This window comes from Nematolebias whitei, chromosome 1 (genome assembly GCF_014905685.2).
Source record: "Nematolebias whitei isolate Nwh7 chromosome 1, NemWhi1, whole genome shotgun sequence".
NCBI lineage: Eukaryota > Metazoa > Chordata > Actinopteri > Cyprinodontiformes > Rivulidae > Nematolebias > Nematolebias whitei.
The window spans coordinates 4,753,185-4,778,921 of NC_056498.1; the positions used below are offsets into that span (position 1 = coordinate 4,753,185).

At 39.3% G+C, this 25,737-nt stretch overlaps 1 protein-coding gene across 1 annotated transcript in view; it reads right to left on the reverse strand.

Annotated features, from left to right (window-relative positions):
* Positions 1-25,737, reverse strand: part of ablim2 (actin binding LIM protein family, member 2) — a 206,714-nt gene that overhangs the window by 115,379 nt on the left and 65,598 nt on the right. The window lies entirely within an intron of this gene.

Below are 25,737 nucleotides of genomic sequence, written 5' to 3' on the forward strand. Positions count from 1 at the left end.
GGGGGGGGGGGGTTAGGACGTTTGACAGAATCTGAGCTGCATTCACACACAGGCTTGTTAATTGTTGTTGCTCTCTAAAATAGTCATTTCAATTCAACCTTTATTTATACAAGTTGTCAGAGTCATTGAGCTTCGTCATTTACAAGAGAGACCTGTTTTTAACCAATTTAATCAAATGTTTACAAATGTTTAACAACCTGTTAAAACACTAAAATGCAGTAAATGGCATCTCTTTTATTCCAAATTTTCTGGGGGAGGACCCACAAGAGGGGGTTCATCACATAGCCCTGGGGGAAGTAAGTGCTGCGGATTATGCTGGTGGAGGAGAAGTTGTGGGTCCTCACAGACTGCAGGCTGTTTGTTAAGAAATCCAGGACCCAGTTGCATGTGGAGGGGCTTAGTCCTATTGTGAGGAGTTAATCCATCAGGGTCTGGCGAATCACGGCGTTGAAGGTGGATGTGAAGTCCACAAGTTCATTCATTTGTGTGACCTCTATGTTGATGGTATATTTGCAGTATATTTGAGCAGCTGGTACAGAAGTTAAATATCCACATGTCACAATTTTTCAGATATTCGCAGCTGAGACACTTTGTGAGATCTAACTCTGATTGTTTTCCTTTGTACCCATACACATTTTATGGCTAAGATTTTGATCTCCTCATCGGCTACAGAACCCACAATCTCCACACCATCTGTTGCCCCCATGGTCTCTTCGTCTGTAGCAGAGTCCTTGGTCCCATCTGCAGCAGAAGACCCCTCATCTCTGGTGTCATCAGCACCTTCTCCTCTGCCTTTGGCAGTGCTAGTTCAGTCTGGCGAGACTGAACCTCCTGAGGGGCCACCCCAGCCGATGAAGCAGCAGAGACTCTATGAGGCTGAACCTCTTGAAGACCCATCTCTGTCGACAAAGTGGCAGATACATGGCAACAGCCTAGGTTCATGTCTTCCGATGGGTTTCTCCACACCTCTGGAGGGTTCCACGCCTCCCGAGGGTTCCACGTCTCCCAAGGATGCCACGCCTCTGGTGGGTTCCACACCTCTCAAAGTTTCCATGCCTCTTAAGAGTTCCACGCCTCCCAATGGTCCTATGCTTCCTGTGCAGTCCATACCTCTGGAGGGTCACACACCTCTGGAGAGCCCCATGCCTTTAGAGGGTCACACCCTTCTTGAGTGTTCCACGCCTCTCAAGATGGTGATGCCCCCATAGTCTCCACGACAGCTGCGCCCCTCCCTCTGATTCTGAATCCAAAAACCCTGACATCTGGAGAATATACAAAAGTTTTAATTTTTATTCAAACCTTTATTTTACCAGGAAGAAATCCATTGAGATTATTGATCTGTTTTACAAGGATGTCCTGGGACAAGGCTGGAATTAATAAATGATACACTGAGGGCTTTAAAGACTAAATGGTTGTAGTTTTGGAGATGAGTGTATTTCTGGACTGGTTTTGAACAGAGAATGTATCGGTAAGTCAACCTTAATGTGTTTGGTGCAAAATATTCAAGAGGGTATGAGTTACACTGTGGAGAATAACAGAAAAAGTTTACTTATCTATTTGCTTTTTTGAGGCAGTGCAGAGGGACATGTCCTGGAGAGTGGAGGGGGACATTTTAACCACCACCAGGTGCAAAGGTGGAGCCAGGGGTGGCCAGTGGTGGCCTTGACCACCATAGATTTATTTTTCATTATTTGAACAGTTGAGAAAAGTATAATTTTAAGCAATATAAAAACTAGAAAACATAGTCTCCTCAATTGACTGGGATACCATACCATACCATACCACTTTATTTATAAAGCACTTAAAACAGCTACAAAGCCAACCAAAGTGCTGTACAGACAAAGCAACAGGTAACACACAAAGCAAATTACAAAATGAGGTAAATAAGAATATAGACATAAAAACAATGAAGATAATGACGACAAACCAGTGTGGAGCATACAGGATCAAAACACAGATCATCTGGTGTTGAAAGCTACTGAATAGTAGTGGTTTTTTAAACGGGACTTGAAAACCGAGAGGGAGGGGGCCTGTCTGACAAACAGAGGTAACTCGTTCCAGAGTCTTGGTCCTGCTACAGAGAAGGCCCTGTCACCTCTGCGCTTAAGACGAGTTCCTGGAACTGTGAGGAGCAACTGGTCCGCTGACCTCAGGGAGCATGGTGGGACATACGGTTGTAGCAAATCAGAGAGGGGGGGGGGGGGGGAGACACTGTTCAGTGATTTGTAGACATACATGAGTATTTTGAACTGGATTCGAAAGTGAACCGGTAACCAGTGCAGTGAGGCCAAAACTGGTGTAATGTGCTCTCTTTTGCCTGTACTGGTTAAAAATCAGGCTGCTGCATTCTGGGATGACCAGTTTTTATATATATTCATATTTGGTGGCAGCCATGTTGGATTTAGATGCAGCAAACCAATATTGGACAATGACCTTTTTGCACCTAGATGTAGCCCAACACCTAAATTTAAGTTGGTATCTCACTTGTTTTTCAAGTTATCATACTCACAGCATGCACTGATGATTAATAGTATTTCCAATTCCCCCTCTTCTTTCTACAAGTGGGGATAACAAAGGGTCACGTGTGACTTTGGCCTTTGACACATTAACCTTGAAATCATTAGGGATCATCCTTGACCTTTGAGTTGTCCAGCTGTACAGTTTTCATTCTATGTTAGACATAGAAATGTAAACAAAAACAAACAGCTACATGACATCATGCAAGCATAAAGAAAGTACAGGTTACTGTATACGATTTGTACACATAAATTATATTTTTCACTGCACCAATGTCTCGTACTGAGTCAGAGGAGGAAAAGTATTTAATTAATCTCCTCCTCACTCTTAAAATCAACTCAAAACCAGATGATCTGAAGAAACTTGTGTCACTGAGTGAAGTGAATAAATAAAATGCTTACCATATAAACCAAATACAATAAAAAAGAGAAGAGGGTTCAGATGGATAGTTTTAGTATGTGAGGTCTTTCTGCATGCAGAGCACCACCCAATGTCAGGAACTGGTTTGAGATTTCACAAACATTTCCTTCTCCATGGCAACAGAGAGTGTATTTATCTATGAGTTCACTTCCTCAGAAGATGTGGTCATGGTGCAGCTTATTGGACCGTTTTTCTCCATCCAACGATTCAGATGTGGAGAACAGAAAGGGAACTTCAAACATTATGAACTGGGTTTGACCTTCTGACCTCTGGGTGTGTGGTAGCAAGAGAATACATAGACTGGATTTAACCTGGAAGGTTTTGGAGCCACAGCTGTCTGTGAGTTGTAATAAAGGTTGTGCTACAGCAAGAACACAATTACAACTGTTTCCAAGGGTGAAAGGCAGATTACTTCACAAGAAACAGATCTTCAGAGCTTGTCTCATGCACAAAGCAACCACTTCCATCGTGTGAGCGCTCTCTGGGGGTATCAGTGAGGTGGTGGTTCTGCTTCCCCTGCACCGGCTGACCGATCCAACCACCGGATCTCAGAGCCTATTAGTCTTTTCCTTGAATTCAGCCTGCAGAACGAGTGCGGAAATGCCTGAACGAAAAGTTATCTAATGATGCATTCTGTTGTAGTTGGTATATAAGAGGATGCAGTGGCCAATGCTGCAGTCTTGTAATCCTAAAGCTGCGGGTTTGAGCCCAGATTAATCTTCTGTTTGAGTTTGCTTACTGTGGTGACCCATGCAGAAACTGTGTACACAGGGTCCCAGTTACATCCAACAGTAGCAAAAATATAAAGTATAAAAAATAAACAGTATACAAGGATCTAAGATATACACTAAACAATAATGTAAAGTGGGCAGCACGGTGGCGCAACTGGTAGAGCTGCTGCCTCTCAGCGAGCAGGTCCTTAGTTCAAACCCCGGTCCAGGGGCCTTTCTGGGTGGAGTTTGCATGTTCTCTCCGTGCATGCGTGGGTTTTCTCCGGGTGCTCCGGTTTCCTCCCACAGACCAAAAACATGCATGTTAGGCTGAATGGTAACTCTAAATTGTCCCTAGGCGTAAGTGAGAGAGTGAATTGTTGTTTGTCTCGTTTGTCTCTATGTGGCCCTGTGATGGACTTGCGACCCGTCCAGGGTGTACCCCGCCCCTCGCACAGTGATTGCTGGACATGGGCACCAGCGACCCCGTGACCCAAAAATGGAATAAGCGGGTAAAGATAATGGATGGGATGGATGAATAATGTAAAGTAATATGGTATATTGAACAGCAGCCTGAACATGAGTCTGTAGTGAGCAGATGGGTATGAATACAGCAGCTTAAAGGCAAGAAATCAACAGCACAGATAAGTCACATATCATCAATTAAAGTGGCATTACAGTGATTTTTCTGGTTAAGGATTCATGAGTCTAACAGCCTCAGGGTAGAAGCTGTTCCTCAGTCTAGTGGTTCTACACTTAATGCTCCTCAACCTCCTTCCTGAGGGGAGCGGGACAAAAAGTGCGTGTGCTGGGTGAGTGGGGTCCTTCATGATGCAGGTGGCCCTCTTCCTGCATCTGGAGGTGTAGATGTCTGTGATGGTGGGGAGACTGACTCCAACAATGTTCCCATGCGAGGAGTTGAACCTGTGACTTTGTGGTCCCAAGTCGACAAATTTGACTTTAAAAAGTAAACAACAGCATTGTACAAGTACTAGCATTTACAGTGTGTGTCAGCTCTAAAAACAAAGTTTAGGTTAGTATCTATAAACTTGACTGAGTTTCAGACATTTTTGTGCTTCCTGGTGTCAGTTAGCTGGGATGGCCATTTGAAGCAAGTTGTCTCAAACTTAACCAGTCGCAGATGTTTCCTTTCTGCATTTAATTTTAATTCTTTAAGTGGTTCCTGAGATATTTTGCTAACAGACACAAACCTTGGCATGGGCAGAAAATCACAATGTTTACACAGAGATGTGACTCTGAGCAGGGACTAATGGTAAACACTAATGGCACTTGTTTTCAGATTTCCAAGGTGCCTTGCCAGTCAGCCTGCAACATTGGAGACAAATCTGGGAGTTCCTTGTCTGGTTCCAATAAAAACACACCATATGCTTATGACACATATGGTTACACCCTCTTTGAGAATAAAACTGTTTTAGTTTTATAGAGAAGGTGAATGAAATGCAGTAAAAGAGCCCACTCACGTGTTGAGTGTGTTCTTCAGTGAATATAAATGGGGTGTTGTTGACAAAAATGAAGTGTGTATCACGGTTGATTAAGGGTTTGACCTAGATGCAGGCAGACACAAGGATCTTAAGCAAAATAAAACAGATTTATTAAATTAACAAAACAAAAGTGTGACGTGACAGCAATACATAGAAGAAAAAAAAAGAAAAAAGAAAAGGAGCACAAAAAACACAAGGAGCATGAGAGGGAGGACCAGGGACAAACAATGAGTCACTGTTGGGGTGGTGATCAGAGGTTGTTTAAATAGAGCAGGAGGTGAGTGGAAAGTGGTAAAAATGTTACCAGGACCTCTTTCCTCCACCTGCGTAACATCGCTAAGATTAGAAACATCTTATCTAAAAATGATACAGAAAAACTGGTTCATGCATTTGTCACGTCTAGACTGGACTATTGCAATGGTTTATTATCTGAGTGTCTAAATACTTCTTTAAAACGTCTTCAGTTGATCCAAAATGCTGCTGCCAGAGTCTTAACTGGAGTTAGTAGGAGAGATCATATCTCTCCAGTTTTAGCTTCTCTCCATTGGCTCCCTGTCAAATCCAGAATAGAATTAAAAAATGTGTAAAGCTCTCAACAACCTAGCTAGCTCCATCTTATAGTCGAGATCTTATTGTTCCATATTTTCCTGACTGAGCGCTTCACTGTCAGACTGCAGGTTTACTTGTGGGTCCTAGTTTCCAAAAACAGAATGGGAGGAAGATCTTTCAGCAGTCTCCTCTCTTGTGGAACCAAGTTCCAGTTTCTGTCCGTGAGGCTGACACATTGTCCAGTTTTAAAACTGGGCTTAAGACGTTCTTTTTTGATAAATCCTATAGTTAGAGTTGGCTTGGGTTTCCAGACCTATCCCTTAATTTTGCTGCTATAGGCTTAGACTGCTGGAGGACAAACTGACCACATTTCCTCTCTCTGCTGCTGTCTTTACTTACTCTACTCTACCTGTTTGTATTTGCACTTTGTAATTATTTCTCTTTTTTTTTTTAAAGTGCCCAATGATACATGATATATCATTAGGCACATGTCATTGATACATTAAACGGCAGTTAAGCGCTGCCGAAACAATCAATCAGCTTGTTTATTACATTCACTTATCCAGCAAATGAGTGTATAATTCTGTACTTACTTAATACTTGAACATGTTTTGCTTTGATGCTGTTTTATAAATTATATAACATGTTTTTAATACAAAGCCAACTGTAGTACAAAGTTTGTTGTTCATTTATTCAAATATAAGCATCAGAGAAATTTGGAAATGTTCAATATGCTGAAAGATCAACATAAATTGACGATTACATTGTACTAACCAGTGTACTTTGGTTTCTAAGCACAGTATACCTGTACGGACCGACCACAGTAGTTAGTTTTACATTGGACGTTGGACATTCATGCTCCGTGGCTTCAACAGTGTCCAACGTCCAACGTAAAACTAACTTTACTGCAGTAATGTAGACTACACCACTGATCTGGACCTGTCTTTCTGTGTTTGTTCCTACTTCCTGTCCTCTCAAACCCAGCCAGTTGAAGCAGATGGTCACTTGTCCTGAGCCTGGTTCTGCTGGAGGTTTCTTCCTGTTAAAGGGAGTTTTTCCTTTCCACTGTCTCCTTTGTGCTTGCTCAGGATGGGAGACTGTGATGAAGTGAAGATTCAACACATTCTGCTGCTTCCTTCCTTATAGATAACTTTTAGTAATTGGCTTTTATAATGTATGTGAATGTTTCTGTTCAGAGACAACTTTGTTGTGATTTGGTGCTATATAAATAAAATTAATTGAATTGGCAGCAACTGGTTGATTAGTCATGGGAAACAAGTGAGAGTGGAAAGCTGAATGAGAAAACATGCAAAGGCTAGATGACTGAGGGTGAGAGTGACAACTGGCATGGGGAACACAGAGGGCTGAAATAAAAACAGCAACACCCAAAGGACCAAAATAAAACATAAATCATGAAAGGAGAACATGCAGAAGCACATATACGACTGAATGGGACTGTAAATAAATTTGAAAAAATCCAGCTCTTGCACTCCACATGATCAGTTTTCATGGAGAGCAGACTGCATTAGGGAGTGGCTGCATGTGTTCATATTTCAGTATTCCTCTGTGACCTCAAATAGTGTTCAAATGATGTCATCATTTCTAAAAGGAAGAACAGATTTTGGATGACAGTGTGCCTGAGTTGTTAAGCACTCCTTTTCCTCCTGCAGCTGTCTGCTGTTGATGGTATTGAATATCCCAGATGAAAGATATCTATGGAGCAGACATAACAGGACATACAAAAATAAAACACACAACAGCATGATGATGACAGCTACTATGGAAACACCAATCAATGCACATTCAAGATTTCTATGATAAAACAAGCTGCATGCAGTTTTGGTGGGCATTCAGGGTCCTGCTCTACAGTGGTTTCAATCCTATTTAACAGAGAGAAGCTATTGGAGCTGTTGAGTCCTCTGTAGCACCTCTCACACATGGAGTACCTCAAGGATCTATACTTGCTCCCCTTCTGTTTTCCATTTATTTACTCCCTGTGGGATATATTGCCCAGAAACATGGTGTTATTTTTCATTTTTACTCTGATGACAGCCAAATTTATGTTCCATTAAAACAAGACAAACAATCTAAAAAAGTTAAATCTGGTCCTCTGGACATTCAAAAAAAAAAAAAAAAAAAAAGCAAAACAACAAAAAATGTAGAAACGTTTCGTCTCTCATCCGAGAGACTTCATCAGTCTGAGGTGCTGTATTCAGCTCAGTCTCTTAAATAGCACCTTCTCAGAGTGGATCAACCAGTTTTGCTGCTGACAACCAAAACCAGCTGATCACATGCTCAAGAAGGACCATCAGCCTAACAATGGATCATTAGCACACTGATGGCTGAAGACAAACAATACTCAGTGAACCAACTCCTGGAACGTATGGCAGAAGTCAGAGCATGGATGTCACAGAACTTTTTACATTTTAATGAGCAAAAGAACGAGGTCCTGTTGTTTAAGTCCAGTGATGATTCCAAAGTCCATGCTGATCTGGATCCTTTCCAAACATCTGACTGAGACAGCAACTAACCTGGGTGTAAGACTGGAAAATGATTTTAAACTGGATGCTCAGATTAAATCTGTGGTCAAGTCCAGTTTTTATCACCTGAGACAACTGGCCAAGGTGAAACCATTCCTGTCACAACATCATTTTGAGATTTTAATCCATACTTTCATTACAACTCATCTGGATTATTGCAATTCACTTAATATTGGTCTGAGCCAGTCATTACTGACTCGACTTCAGCTGGTTCAGAATGCTGCTGCTCGCCTTTTAACTGGTGCCAGAAAACAAGAGCACATCCCCCCGTTTTATAATCACTACACTGGCTCCCAGTCTCCCAGTTCGTTTCCGGATTAATTTTAAGGTTCTTTTGTTTGTATTCAAATGTCTTCATCGTCTCGCCCCACAGTATCTGTCCGACCTGCTCCAGCTGTATGTTCCTTCATGCTCTCTCAGATCAGCAGATCAGCTGCTGCTGGTCATTCAAAAGACCAACAGGAGGCTGAGAGGTGACCGAGCGTTCTCAGTCATTGCCCCTAAACTGTGGAACGAGCTGCCTCTGACATCACTTCCTGTTTTTAAATCTTCTCTGAATATACTTTTTTTTTCTCTTTGGCTTTTAACTCCGCTTGAAATGTTGGTTTTACTGATTTTAATTTATGTCTTTTGTTGTTTTTACTGTTTGATGTTTTATGATTTGGTAGTTCATAACTTTTACAGTATCTGTTGATTTTATATTTTTTACGCTTGTATGTGTTATTAGTGTACAGCACTTTGGCCAACGGTGTTGTTTCAAAGTGTTTTATAAATAAAGTTGTATTGTATTGTTTTACTATGGTGGTCAAATCCAACTGACAGTCTGTTTAGGTTGCAGGTTGTAAGGCAACAAGAGCACCAAGCGGGTTGAATACATCTGCACAAGCTTTCAGTTGAGTGAGGGCACCTTGAGCACCAGTAAAACAGGACAAGCACTTAATCTAAGCTAAATATTACTGTTTGAATTTGCAACTGCATTTTTTTAAATTTTGACCAGTGTCTAGAAACATTAAGGAAAAAAAACAAAAAATACTGATTGTTTAGTTTTTGTTTATTCCATTCTTAAACACACGGTTTATCTACATGTTACATGGATGTTTAGAAACTAATCAGACCTCGTTATTTAACCTCCTAAGACCCAGATTCTTGCATATGTGGATGCCAGGTTGTCCACATATTGTATGTGGATGCCAGGTCCCAGGAGGTTAAAGAAGAAGTGATTCAGTTGGGAATATCTCTGACTGAATAATTCTGTGTTAGTCTGACCCATTGACACCTGCAGAATTCTGAAGGAGTCCTGTGAATGTGGCACCAACACGTCAACAGCAGCTTCTTATAAGTTACGGTCAGTGGAGCAGATCTTACAACTTGTTTTGTGCAAGAACCTTCAAAATGAAAAGTCTGCACAATATTTCTAATGTTTAGTTATTTCTAGAACACTAAATTTAACAACAGGAAAAATGTGCAAATAAACCTGCTGTTGTCAGGCAGGTTGTTTCGTGGCCTTGAAGTTCTGACAATCAGAACCTGGGGAGATTAGTGTGCATTCAATACAATGGGTCCATAATCCAGGGTTCCTTCCCATTTTTAACATTGAAATATTACTTACTTGGTCAACTTGGGAACATTTGGGCATTAAAATGTATATAAAGTAACCATAATTACTGTTTGTAGAGTGGTGGGATTTTATCTCTGGCGTAACTAATCTAAAAACTGCACCACAAGAAATTAACAGTAGGGATCAGAAAGGGATCCTGCCATGGGTTAAAGTGTGCTTCTACACAAAATGAGGCTGGTTTTATTTATATTAAAATGGAAAAAGATTTGTATGCTTTATGTCTGGGCTACCTTGAGATTGAAGGCGACATACAGTATGGAGTCAGTAAAATAGAGTTAATACTGCACGGTTACAAAAAACAAGACACTGACAGCTAAAACCTTACACTCATAGCCTGATGTGGTAAACGAAGAAAACATTAGGATGAATAAGTGCATCTTTTCCACAATCAAAAACAGTTCATTCATTCAACCTTTATTTCCACAGGCTGGTCTCATTGAGCCTTGAGGACTCATTTACAAGAGAGACCTGATTTTAACAAAGAGCACTGATGAGGTACAAACAGTAAACATTTATATAAAAGCATATAAAATGAACAGTAAATAGAAGAAATCATATAAAAACTAAACTAAAGCAGCTATGTTGTAAAGTGCTGTAAAATATAAAAACAGGAACATGTATGTGTTGATTTTTACGTTGAACTTAGCAGCTGTTTAAAATCACCTAGAGCGGTCAAAGTCGACAACTTTTACTTTTAAAAGATGCTATAGAAAAGAAAGTTTGGAAAAATAAATATTTTTACAGGCTATTTGTTGTACTTATCCAAACATGGAAAATACTGACTACACTTCAGATATTCCATTGCTTTTAGGCATGCGTATGAGCCGTGATTATCATGTTTCTCATGTTACTCTGTCATTTAGGAGGGTTTGCTTCGGCTCGGACACCTGAATCTTTATTTTTCCCTCAGGCTCCTGAGTGTCAGGGTGGTGCTTGTGAGCAGCAACAGCTGGAGGTCATTTCCACTGATTGGCTCCAGGAGTAAATAAGTCTCCAGATGAGCACCATTCCCTGCTGAGCATCACCTACCAACCAGTACTTGTGTCTCCAGCTCTTTATGCCACGTTTCCACTTCCCCAACTCTGTTCAGCCCGACTTTCACCGCATTGTGAAAAAAATCACATCATGTTGCTGCTGATCTGTTTCATGTTGCTGCTGATCTGTTTCATGTTGCTGCTGATCTGTTTCAATGTTGATGTGTTCATTCGTGCTCATCTGCTCACACAGACTCATGCTCATGTTCGTGCCGCTGTTTGGTGTAATGTTTTTATGCATTAGTGTTGAGTGTATATTTAGTTGATGTTTTTCTTAGTTCATATCTTAGATGTTATTACTGTTTTTCTTATACATTTTATTGTTGGATGTAACTGGGACCCTGTGTACATAATCTCTCTCCACCACATGTACCGCATGAATGACAATAAAGAATCTCTGACTCTCACTTTGACTTCAGGACGGGTTCTGGAGGCGTGCCCAGAATCCAAAATCCTGCTAATGAACTTTAGTTCACTGAGTGAGAGTTCTGCGATGAGTTGAACTCAAAGCAGTCTGCTCCTCAGATAAATAATGTTAAATTAATATTTTTAAATATGAATGTTTCTGTTCAGTGCCCTGAGACGACTTCTTTTGTGACTTGGCGCTTTATAAATAAACTGAATTAAATCTGATGAACCAGATTCTACAAAAACATTTATATTTAAAATTCTATATTTTTCTTCATCATTTTTTTATGTATTTCCACTCATTGTGTCTTCTTTTATTGTTCAATTTAGATATGTGGTTTTGTTTATTATATACAGATTATTTTTTCTTGTATACAGATTATTTTTAGCTTTGATTTAAAGTTTAGCTTTGATTTAAAGTTTAGCTTTGATTTAAAGTTTAGCTTTGATTTAAAGCATTAATTTAAAGTGTAATTCTTGTTTTGTGATTTGTACATCTGTGGGTTGAATAAAGTTGAACCAAAGGCTGTGTCTCTTCTTTAAACATGTTTGAGAGAAATATTCCTGAGAGATCCAATAATTTTGTCTTTTTATGATTTTCCAGCTGAATTAACTTTAATTAACAAATTATTTAATAAAGTCAAAGTGAAAACAGGATTTCATGATAAAGCCGGCACCGTTTATTTATTTTTACTCTTCACTGATAAAAAAAAACCCATACTTTTTATACATATAATGCTTTTAAAAAAACGTTTCCACCCTTCGTCCCAGTCCTTCCACCTGCCAGGCCTCGTAATCCGGCCTTTGTAAGCGGCCTCACGTGCTTCAACGTCTCGGCAGCTCGTATGATCCTCCGCGGTGACACCGCTCGCTCAAATTTTGTTGTTGGTCACCAAACACAAAAAAAACGCCTGGACTTCAGCACAATGTAGTCATTATTGTTTTTAAAATCTTAAAAATACATCCAGCCGCTGCTCCGCGTTCCTCGAAATTGCAAATGGTGGATTGGTGAAAAGTTTACGAGATCCAGTGACTCCTCCCCCTGACCAATCAGAGTCCTGCATTCACGTTTCAGTCCAGAGTCTGCTTGACCCAGCTCACTCGGTCCCACCAGAGAAGCAGGGACGAAAAAAAAAAGGTTCAGAATCAGCCTTGAATCAGCTAAAAATACGAGCTAAAGTACTGGTGCAAAAGGGTTCTTTCCGTGGCGGGCTGAGCAGAGTTGGGGCTGAGTACTGCAAAAGTGGCATTAGTGTACAAACTGCTAAGTACTATCCCTTGTGTTTTTCCTCCATGTTTCCAGAACCTTGGTCCAAACTCCCGGACCACTTAAGCTGGTACTCACCTGTAAGCTTCCACCTCAGCTCCACCTGCACCATCCAACCACTCACTTTCTTTGTTTCATGATCACTGCTGTATCTAGGACCTGGATCCTCCTGTTGGAAACCCTGCTTTTTCCTCCGAGTCGCAACCGGCCAACCCAACCGTAAGGAACCAGGAACTAACTCCAAGATCTACCACCTAAATCATCACTCTTGAGACCAACCTGTTTCCCTCCATTTACAGACTCTCTGAGCCCTGTCTTGTGTATAGATAACCACACTGTAAATAAATCACTTTAATTATACTTGTTCTGATTCTGTTCCTCCTTCAATCCACACTTTCTGGCTCCTTGTCCTCATGACACATTTCATACCAGGACAAGCAATGTCTCTTCCAAGACATTTAATTTCTGCCACCAGGTGTAAATAGTGTACATACTTCTTGACTAAAAGAGCTACCTCTTATTTTAATAACTGACATATTGCCATTGCACTGCAAAAACAGAACTACTTGAAATAAGCCAAATATTCCTAAATGTGACCAAATTTTCTTATTTTGAGAAAAAAAATTGCTGATGCAGTAAGCAAAAGTTGCTTGGATAGAATTCTTAAAACTAGCAAATGAATCTAATTACTGTAATTAACGTTCTACAAGCCACTACTTTCATCTCACACTTTGTACCCTGCAGTTTATATGGAGGAGTGTCTTATTTATGTATTTTCAAAATTTATATTTTTATTTTGAAGGACTTTCTACTGTCTTATAGTAGCCTCCTGCAACTGACAAACATTTTCCTTTGACAGAGAGCTGGGTGCTCATGGTTCCCAGCACCCCACACCTCATGAGGGCAGGTGTTTGTGACACAGAGGGAATGCCCTCAGGTAATCAGATGTACAAGGTCTTTGCTCACGGTTTCAAAAAACCAACCATAACTCCACCCACTCTGTCATCATGTGACCAGAAGTCTAACCTGAATGACCAATGAGGTACTCTCGAGGACCACCCCCCAAAATAGACGTGAATTAATTTCCTCAGATCGTTCCCGTGTTGTTTATTGTTTTTCAGCACTTTAAGCACAGACCTGTTCATTTGTTCAACGACAATGGAAAACGCACGAAGAATTTCTTATGACGCAACGTTCATGTTAAACGTAATCGGCTGTCAAGGAGGAAACAGCTGCAGCCGTAAGCTGCATCAACATGGTCAGGCATTGGAGATGCAAAGCAGGTAAGTCTGGAAGATGTTTTAATAACATTTTTTAAATTATTTCTGAGTGACATCTTTCTGTGTCGGTAAATATGCGTTTAAATACCAGCAGTGGTTAATTTGAGCTGGATCCTGCTGGAACAAGATCCAGGAACTCTCTCATTTTGACCTGTTGTGTTCCGGCAACTCTTTGTTCAGATCCGGCAGCTCTGTCCCTACAAGTCCAAAGTCATCACGCATTTTTATTTTGATTATTTATTAAAAATACAATAAGAGGGGGAACCAAGGTGAGGCGGACCAAGATGGACGCTTAAAGTGGATGCTCCGTGTAAACTGCACTTAAAACCCAGAATAACCCAGAATTAGGAACTTAAGCTGAATAGGAAAATGCCAAAACCGACTACTGTTAAGGACTGTGATATTTTCACCCGACAGCGCGGCTCCCAAAAACCAGCTAAAACTGATATTTCGACGCCAAGTCAAGACAACGAGGGAGCTGCTAGCAATAGCATGAGCGACATTAGCATGGTGTTAGCTGAACTTCGGTCACTTCGCTCCGAGTTCAGTGGGTTTGGAACCAAACTGGACAGCATAGATAATCGTATGGGTGAAATAACTAAATCAGTCGCTGCCCTGGAGAAAAACATGACGGAGGTAAAGCTAAATGTAGCTGCTAATGTTACACGACTGGAGGAAGCTGAAACCAGAATCATGTCAGCAGAAGAAATCCTTGAAAAAAGCACAGCGGATCTCAACAAAGCTTTGAAGCGGATATCCTACCTGGAGGCAAAGGCTGACGACCTGGAGAACCGAGGCCGAAGGAAGAATCTGCGCTTGTTTGGGCTCAGGGAGAACGCCGAAGGCCAGCGGTCGCTGCTGGAGTTTGTACGGGAGATGCTGCCGCGTTGGCTGGAGACCGACAGATCGTTTACCATCGAGAGGGCTCACCGCACCTGGGCAGCTCCAAAACCAAACCAACATAGAGCTGTCCTTATCAGATTCCTGAATTTCCAAGATCGAGAGTTTGTTTTCCGCTCCACAAAACAACGTAACATCGAGCATGACGGAAACAAACTTTTTTTTGCCCAGGACCTCTTAGCTGAGACCATCCGGCAACGAGCCGAGTTCAACACCATCAGAAAAGAGTTCACTGATAAAGGAATGTTCCGCGGATTTCAGTATAATCCATGTAAGATGAGGATCCTTCACAATGGGAAGATACATCTGTTCTCATCTCCGAAGGAGGCCAAGGATTTCTATCAACAGACACGCACTGGACAGGACTAACGGTGGTGGTGAGCGCTTCACTTCCTGATCCCCAGGATCAGCTGTTCCTAACATGAGTGTTAAATCTGTGTGTTAACTGAGTTATAACATTTGTTCTTTTTGCTAATTAGTTTTTTATTTATTGAACACTAGCAGCTAAGGAAATTTCATTTTATTCCTCTCTTCCTATTCTGAAAATACAGTATGTTCTACAACGGGACTATAAATGTGTGTGTGTTGTGTGTGTGTGTGTGTGTATGTGTGTTGTGTGTGTGTGTGTGTGTGTGTGTGTGTGTGTTATCTTCCCTCTAACACATTAATGTAACATACTTTGGTTAATCTGTATGCATCTGAGAGGTAAGGTATTATAAGAGATGCTGCTGTTCAATTACTTAATTTTGTGATTAATCTGAAACGTTAACATGTCTGTATGGGTTAGTTATGTTCATGTCTTTGAATATGGTGTGTGCACGGTTGCCAGACACCACTATTGCTTCCTAAATTGGGTTCTTATAGTTCGGCTACTCCACTTTTTTTTTAGTGGATTAGCACAGGCCCCAGTTTATTAGTCTGAGTAAGGGTAGGGGGTGGGGGGGGGTGACTTTGTTATGCGTCAACTCCAGGGTTTTCTTTATTTCTTTATTTTTTTATTTTATGCTATTCAAAACTTGTTTAAAATTTGTATTAGCTCAGCATCAGCATCATGTGTGATTATATTAATGCTACATAACAAGAACACCAAATATGGAACAAGTAAATACCCAGAATGTCTCTGATATAAAAATCACAAGTTGGAATGTCAGGGGACTCAGAAAACCAGTTAAACTGAAACAGGTTATAAACAGGATCAAACAACTGAAATCAAAAATAATCTTTCTTCAAGAAACACACCTTACAGATGGTGAATTAAAGCCTGTAAAGAACAGATGGCCTGGCCAGGTGATACACGCGTCATTCAATACTTATGCAAGAGGTGTAATTATCTTGATTCATAGAACCATACCATTCCAAATAATGAAAATAATAAAAGATCCCACTGGTAGGTATGTAATTGTTCAAGGTACTATCCTCTCACTTACTTTAAACTTAGTGAGTTTGTATGGCCCAAATGAAAATAAACCTAAATTTTTTGAAGACCTATTCCTTACTTTAGCTGATCTGCAAGGATTTTATATAATAGGAGGAGATTTTAATTGCACTCTAAACCCAAGTAAAGATTGCTCAACTGGCTCAGATATCTACAAAGTACAAACTAGACAATTAATAAATCAGTATATCTTAGATATCAACTTAGTGGAAGTGTGGAGGGAACAAAATCCTAATAAAATAGAATTTTCTTGTCATTCAAGCATTCATAAATCCCGCTCACGAATAGATTACTTCCTTGTTTCAAGAGAGCTCTTATCAAAAATCAAACAATGTCAGTATGATAGCATCGTGATCAGTGATCATGCAGCAATCTCACTGAATATTCACATAGAAAAATTTACCCATAACCCCCCAAACTGGAGGTTTCAAGCAAGATGGCTACAGAATCCAGATTTTATTAAATTTATAGGGAAGAAAATAGATAATTACTTTGAGTTAAACACAGATCAAACCTGTGCCTCGGTGAGGTGGGAGGGATTCAAAGCATATATTAGAGGAGAGATTATTGGCTTTACGAGTACAAAGAATAAACAACAAAGAAAACGAATGGAAACTCTGGATGAACAGATCAAATCTTTAGAGTTAGAATTAAACATTAGTGAGGATGCAATAAAGCAAGGTGAATTGTTACGTTTGAGAACTGAGTATAATAAATTATCTTCTGATGCAGCAGCAAAAAGTTTAATGTGGCTAAAACAGTCTTATTATGACCAAGGCGAGAAAGCAGGAAAACTCTTGGCATGGAGAATTAAGAAAATGCAAAGTGAAAGAGCAATTAATAGTATTAAGACCTCTTCAGGAAATGTAACAGTAGATCCATCTGAAATTAATGATAGTTTTAAAGAATTTTACGAAAATTTGTATAAATCAGAATGCTTACAGACATCAGAAGAACGAGACATATTTTTAGACCAACTTCAGTTTCAAACATTAACAGAGGACACAAAGCAGGAATTAGACAGAAATCTAACTATTGAAGAGATATCACAGGCCATCAAAAGCATCAACAGTGGTAAGGCACCCGGACCAGATGGCTTCCCGATTGAATTTTACAAAACCTTCCAAGAAAAATTAATAATTCCGCTTTTTAACATGTATGAAGAAGCATTTCAAAACGAGTCTCTCCCGCCCACTCTGAGACAGGCAATGATTATTTTGATATTGAAACCTGGTAAACCTCCTGAAGAGTGCTCATCATTCAGACCGATAAGTCTGATGGGGGTTGATACTAAAATACTGTGTAAAGTTTTAGCAAGAAGATTAGACCCCTATATATCACTTCTGGTTCATAATGATCAAAATGGCTTTGTACCAAAATGCCAGGGGTTCCATAATATAAGAAGAGTTCTAAATATAATTCATGAGAAATTTAATGCTAGGGATACAGCTTTATTATCACTTGATGCTCGTCAGGCCTTTGACAGAATAGAGTGGTCATATTTATTTAACGTCCTCCCGAGATATGGATTTGGAAAAAACTTTTTGAAATGGGCCAAACTTTTGTATACAGATCCTAAAGCCAGTGTTTTAACAAACAATATGGTCTCTAAACCTATCACATTGGAACGTTCTACACGCCAGGGATGTCCCTTATCTCCAATGTTATTTATCCTGGCTATAGAACCCCTGGCCGTGATGATCAGAACACGAACAGACTTATTCGGTATCCAGGTAGGAGATCAAGAGCATAGGTTGGCCCTGTATGCTGATGACCTGATTGTTTTTATGACAAAGCTGAACATTGGCATACCAAATTTAATGCAACAAATGGAGCTATTTGGACGATTCTCCGGCTATAATATAAATGACTCAAAATCCTCCATGTTACTTCTGAACAAGGATGAAAGAATGAATCCAACTATACAAACCCCGTTTATTAATGCAAGGGAGGGATTTGTGTATCTTGGAGTTAAAATCACTCCAGACGTCAAAACCATTGTATCAACAAATTATGACCCTCTGATTAATGACGTGAAGGAGTCTCTAAATAAATGGATGATAATGCCCATATCAATGATTGGCCGTATAAACATGATAAAAATGAACATATTACCAAAATTTTTATATCTGTTTCAATCACTTCCTTTACCTCTTCCCAAATTATTCTTTGAAGAGTTAAATAGTATATTTAACAGATTCATTTGGAATAACAAAAAACCTAGATTAAGACTTCGCCTGCTGTACCTGCCATATGAAAGAGGGGGGTTACAACTCCCTAATTTTAAATTGTATTACTGGTCTGCACAGTTGCGTTCAGCCATGTTCTACTTTTCTTCTGGGACACCTCCAGCCTGGGTAAAAATTGAACAAACATCAGTAACAAATCTTAAATTAAATCTGTATTTATATTCTGCAAGCCCAAAAAATCTGGGAAAAATGACCAATAACCCTTTTTTAAAAAACACAATAAGTATCTGGTACAAGACCCATCAATATGTGGGAGATAATTCTCCCATCTCTCGTTTTTCACCTCTTTGGGGCAACTCTTGTTTTAAGGCAGGAAGAGCTGATGGGGGTTTTAAAATCTGGGCAGATAAAGGAGTACAGAAGGTGGCAGACCTTTATAAAGATGGTACCCTTCTCACATTTGATCAGTTATGCCAAATATACAACATTCCAAAGAAACATTTTTTTAAATACTTACAAGTTAAACATTTCATTAAGTCAAAATATAAACAGATTGTCTCTGAACCACCATTATCATACTTGGAGAATATTATACTGCAAAATTTGGAGAGGAGAGGTCATATTTCTTTATTTTATACAGCTCTACTAACACATGATAAGGAGTCTACCACCGATAAATTGGATGCATGGAAATAGGACATCCAAGATGAGATAGAGGAGGCAGACTGGGAAGCTGCATGTTTAAAAGCTCAAAAACAATCAATTAACACAAGGATGAAACTCCTTCAATACAAATGGTTGATGAGAACCTACATAACCCCAGTCAGGCTGAATCGCTGGTCCCCTGACATTCCAGACAGCTGTACTAAATGTTTAGATGAAAAGGATACTCTGCTGCATTGTGTATGGAGCTGTCCAAAGATACAGCACTACTGGGAATCAGTTATACAAACTTTGTCTAAGATTGTTAGAGTAAATATACCTGTTGATGTAAAAATGTGTGTGTTAGGTATATACCCAGAGGATTGTGTTTTTACTTCCAGACAGTTAAAATTGATTGACTTTGGACTCCTACAGGCCAGGAGGTTCATATCTTTGTACTGGAAGAAAATGGATGTACCCTCAAATCATGTGTGGGTGAAGGAGATGGCATCTTGTATTGTACTGGAATGACTTACTTATATCGTCAGAGGTAAAGGATTAGACTTTGAAGAAATATGGTCACCGTTAACTGAATTTCTGAGACATTACAAGGGAAAATAATTCAGAAAAGGATGCTTGGAGCTGAGCTTTATCTTATCTTATTTTATTATATAGATATATGCTGTTATTTTTTTTTTTGTTTGTTTGTTTATTTTTTTATTTTAATTTAGTCACATACATTAATTTATTTTTTTATAATTTTTTTTATTTATTTTTTTATTTTTTGTTATATTTGTTTACTTTGGGGATTATGTTGTTTATTGGAAAATAATGTTAATTGTACTATTATCATTTGCTTGTTTTATAGGATAAAAAATCAATAAAAAATAAATAAATAAAAAAATACAATAAGAGGAGACGTTGCCATTAACCCAGCGGACCCAGTCTGTGGAGTGGATGTTCCAGCCGCAGCACACGTGGCGCACCAGCTCGCTCACTCTCCAGATGGTCCCATTTACATACGGAGGTTCTGTGCAGTCCTTCTCTCCTCCTCTCCAAATATTGTCCCTACACAGCGGCTGCGCACTGAAAAACAACCCCTCTCCTCCTCTCAGACCCCGAAACAGAAACGATCATTTGTTCAACAGAACAAATAAATGCCTGTGGACAGTGCACGTTACGCACAGAAACACCTCCAGACTGCTCTACACAGCGCGTGCAACATCGGCAGGTGTCTGAACTCCTGCTACATTTCAGACAAAATAAATAAAAAAAGCTTACTGTAAAAAAATAAATAAATAATACAAAGAGAGAAATGTTTGATGTGTTATTCACATTATACGTCACGTTTCAAAACAACGGTGCTAATTTGTCAAAATAACAACAGCGATCAAAATGTCAAAAAGACAGTCCAATTTACTTTAATAAAAAATGGAAGGATGGGTGGATGGACTGTCCGACAACAGAGAATTGAAGCCTTCAGGCGGCTGTGGCTGAGTGCTTAGAGCAGTCGTCCTCCAATGCAAGAGTTGGGGGTTTGAATCCACCAGCAGTCACATGCCAAAGTGTCCCATGGCAAGACAATGAACCCCTCATAGCCTCTAATGTGTGTCCCATCAGTGTATGAATGTGATAAAGCTCTGAATAGTCTCATTAGAATGATTAGCTTTGTATAGATCTAGCAGAGTGCTGTATGAACGGGTAAATGAGGACACAGATTGTAGTGTAAAGAGCTTTGAGTGTCTTCATAAGATAAGAGAGGTGTTATATAAGTACAGTCCATTTACCATTTACCATTCAGGGGCTTCAAACGGTGCCATGAGACTGGAGCAGGACAACCAGGACCGAATCAGTGGAGAAGAGTTCAGCTCAGAACCGTGCAGTGGGGGGGTTTGGTACACCTGACAGAATCACAGCTGCTCTCTTCTCACACAACCTGCTGTTCCTCTCCAAAATAGTAATTTTATTGTCTACAAATGAAGGTAAATGTTTATGTTTAACAACCCATTAAAATACACCAAAATGCAGGAAATGGCATCTCTGTTATTAAAAATTTTCTCTGAGAGGACCCACAGACACCCCTCCCCCCCCCACCCCACACACACACACACACACACACCAGCCTGCCTGCTACTCCGGCATCAATCAGTTTACAAATTAAGCCCTGAATACCGGGATCTCATTTTAACGTCACATCCGAACATGAAGCAGAGAAAGGAGTCTTCCCTGCTTTCCCTTACGTCCATGAGAGCACCATTAGTCGGATCCATGACGCGACCTGTCAGTCAATCAAGTAGGCATGTCAGCAAATGACCAATCCGAAGCTAAATGCTCCTTACCTGCAGAGAACTGGAACATACCACCTTACTGAAAGCAGGTTCATAGTCCTGATATTGATAATAACCTGATGCTGATGTTCTAACAGATTACATAGTTTCTCTCACTGAGCGCCGTTTTCCAACGGAAGCAAAAACGAAAGTCATGACATAATGACGTCACGTACATGCATCCCAGAAGCATCACACAAAAACACAACAGTAGGTGGCAGTACTGAACACGTTTTGTGTAACAGCGTCAGTAACAGTAAAGTTTAACAAACATTCTCCATTTTACCACAGTTAAAATGCGGTAAACCTTGCTTTATCGTGTCAGAGTTCAGATACTATTACAACTCATTTAGTTTCAGATTGGTCATTTGCTGACACGCCTACTGGATTGATTGACAGGTCGCGTATCGTGGATCCAACTCAGGGAAAATTTTTTTTACGACAGCTGTAAAAAAAGTCTCGTACAACTTTATTCTCGTAATATTAAGACTTTATTCGACTTTATTCTTGTAATACTACGACTTTATTCTCGTAATTTTATGGCTTTTATTTATTTTTTCTTAGCATGGCAATGTAATTTTTTTTTAGCGTGGCCCTAAAGCTCCGTCGCTCCGTCGTATTAAACAGAGCGAAGGAGACAACGGGTGGGGAAAATAAAAGAACGGGGAGGGAGGGGCTGTTCCCCCTTCCTTCCTCCCTCCTGCTCATATGAGCAGTGCTGCGGAGAAATCACGTCAAATTTATTTAGAAAGTACATTTAAAAGCAGCAGTTGTTAAGAAAAGTGTTTACCAATAAAAATCAATGTTACTAATGTAAAGAATATTTACCACATTCTTTTCACTGTTCTGTTCAGCGATTATACTTAGATAGTTATAGTGTTCATTTTGAAAGTATAATGGTTGTAACCCTGAGTCAAACAGCGAAGCTTCATGATGATCTTGTAGTCTGAACTGTGTTGAAAACAACCTATATCAGTCTTATATTTCATAGGTGCAGTTTAGCCAGGTGCATTTTAAAGACTAAGAATTACAGTACTTAGTGCCTTTAAACTAAATTATCCAAAATTAAAGAAAATAGCACTTCTTACAAGCAAATATTGCTTTTAATTAAGAAGTATTTCCTTAGAATGAGTGTTATGCCCCATTCATTAGTCTGATTTTAAAACTTTTTATGCTTCATTTAGAAAATGTGACAAAACAATGAGAATTATGCACTCTTGAACAAGCTAATTTTAAGATTTTTTTTGCTTATTTTTAGGATGTTAAACCTTAATATAAGTGTTATGTCCCCTTGATTAAGCGGTTTTTAAGTTGTTTTTATGCATCTCTTGAGAAAATGTGACTTATAACAAGGAAATGATGTGACCTGATGTGTAGAAAATGTTTACCCAAATTGAGAATTATGCATTCCTGAACAAGTTGATTTCAAGAATTATTTGCTTACTTTAAGATTTTAAACCTCAATTTAAGTTTTCACGTAAACACGAAAAGCTTACTACAGGGCAAATTTCCTTAAAACTGAATTGTTTCTTTCTTGATGTAGAGGACATTTTTCTGGATGAATATTATTAATACATTATTAAGCTCTTAACCAAATTACTTGCGGTAAGAGCAAAATTGTGAAGCACAAAGTGGGGCAAAATCCTCAGTAATAAAAGTAAATGTGAACAGAGGCCTTCCTCTAGTCTTTGTGACTTTTATTGTTGCATTTGTAGTAAGTAGAAAACATGGTCAACAGTGTGTGAGTGTTGCTTTAATCTAATATTTAAAAGGTGTGTAGAGTTTAAACAGTTTTTATCATGTGGCAAGGAAAAAGATGCAACTCATTAGTGAAAGAAAAACATGGATGGATGCATGTATGGATGGATGGATGGACGCATGGGCGGATGAAGGGATGCATGGATGGATGCATGTATGGATGGATGGATGGACACATGGGTGGATGGAGGGATGCACACATGGAACCATTATATTTTCTCATAAATTGATCCAATATGTAATCTGAGTTATATTTTAGGTCTAAATTTCAAGATGATACACATTATGTTACAGAAGCTAAAGATGCTAACGTGAGTTCAGACGTGAAACATTGTCATTGTGTTTTTGTTATATATTTTCAGCCAGACAGGCCTGGTCATCTCACTACATGACATTTACCATATACAGCAACAATAAATTATTTTGCAGGTGGAGCCGTGTGCTGTAGATCTTTAGTTTTTAAAACAGAGTTTGAATAAGTGCGTCAAACATTCTAAGAAAGGAGATCTTATTATGATGTTGTGGATCTTCTTGCGAACAGCCTCGTTGGTTAATTGTCTCTACTGTGGTCAGGTGTCATGACTTCTGTCTTTAGGCCTGCTGGAAACAAGTGACATGGACCTCACCCAAGTCCATCATTGGGTTTGTAAATTAAAATCAAGATGGGAACGTTCTTCAGCTATTTCTATTATTCACAAACAACACCTGAAGAAGAATTAGCTCTATGATATAATATATGATGATAATATAATAATATATTAGTTTGAATAATATAAGTTTGAAAACAGTGCCTTCCACTTTGCCTCATGCAGTTTGTTTTGTTTCCATTCCTGAGATTAAAAATCTTGTCAACTTCACATCTGGAAGTTTTATTAACCAACACCCACCATAAAGCCCCACCTCACCAGCACAGCACTGGAACAATCAACACATTTAAGAAGCAGAGTAGCTGGAAATTACATTAACACAGAGTTTATGAACAGAAGGAGCAAAAAGGTGGCTTGTTCTAGACTCCGACTTTCTGTTGCTTCTACAAATGCTTGGCATTAAATGAGCTTCCTAATGAAGCCCTGAGGAAAACAAGCTGAAACACTTGATCCAGGAAAGAAAACATGCTCCATTCTTTTATTCAGGACTTGCTGCTGCAGCATTATGAGGACTCTCAAGTATTAACATTTGATGAATCGCCATAAGGAATTTAGAAGTCTGACCTAAGGCGAATAATCATTAAAATCAGCTTAAAAACAAGAAGCTCTTCAGGAGGGAATCTCACTTCACTTCATTGTTATTAACTAATTACCGTACCTTCCGGTCTACAAGCCGCTACTTTTTTCACAGGCTTTGAATCCAGCGGCTTATACAATGCTGCAGCTAATTTATGGATTAAAAAAAATCTTTACTTTTTTTTGACGAACTAACGAGCTTCCTGCCGCAAAAAGCATTAAGCTTTGTCATGCCCAGGCGCTCACGTAGCTGCCCAATATCCCTCACACAGAGTGAACCCCACACGTCTTCATGACAACTACCTATCTCAACTCATAGCCTAAATTTAAAAACTATTTTTAAAGATTCACAGATGTGCATATGCACAAAATGTATTTATTAAATGAATCAAACTTAAAAAGCAAATCTGTGAATTAGTGATTGTCTTTTTTTTAAGTCCAAGTTATCAGAGAAAATGACTTGTTCTGAGTCAAAACTAATCAATCAGCCTGTTTGAACAAAAAGAAAAAGACAAGCACCATTGTTTCAAACTCCTAAATCATTTACTTATCTATAACAAGTTATTTTATCTTGAAAAAAAGAGACATGTCCTCTCTTGGTTTCTTCATTAGTCAAACAAAATATTTGAACTGCATTAATATTAAATATATTAATATTAAAATGCAGATTTGGTGATAAAAAGCTGTGAAATCTTTTTATCTTTTTAACTGTTGCTGCTGTTGCTGCTGATACACTGGAATTTCCCATCCGTGGGACAATAAAGGCTGTTTCTATTCTATTCGATTCTAAAAAGACCAACCAATAGACTTACAATTTGTATCGCTGTTATAAAAAGTAGACTCACTCTGTTAAGGAGGCACACTGGTCAACTGACTAGTAACTGCAGTGAAGGTATCTCAGCACTAATGCATTATGGGTAATGCCACTACTTGACTTGATCACAGACTCAAACATGGAGCAGGTGGGGAAGTACTGGTCAGTGTGGGATGACGGAGACAAATTGCTGGAAGCTGTCAGCACTGTAGAGACCCTGCTGATTGCTTAGCAACCATAACATGTGTTGAAAACAACAGCAGTGCACACACACGCACGCACACACACACACAACATATTTATGTCTCAAACTTACGACAACAGCCCAAACAGAAACATATAAATCTAATACCAGAGAAATAGTTCAGGATCCATCTGAGGTTCCTGTGATTTATCTGACATGATGTGTGTTTCTGTGTATTCACACACACGTCTGTTGTGTACCATTGTGTGTTTGTATCAGTTGTGTACCATTGTGTGTTTGTATCAGTTGTGTACCATCGTGTGTTTGTATCAGATGTGTACCATCGTGTGTTTATATCAGTTGTGTACCATTGTGTGTTTGTATCAGTTGTGTACCATCATGTGTTTGTATCAGTTGTGT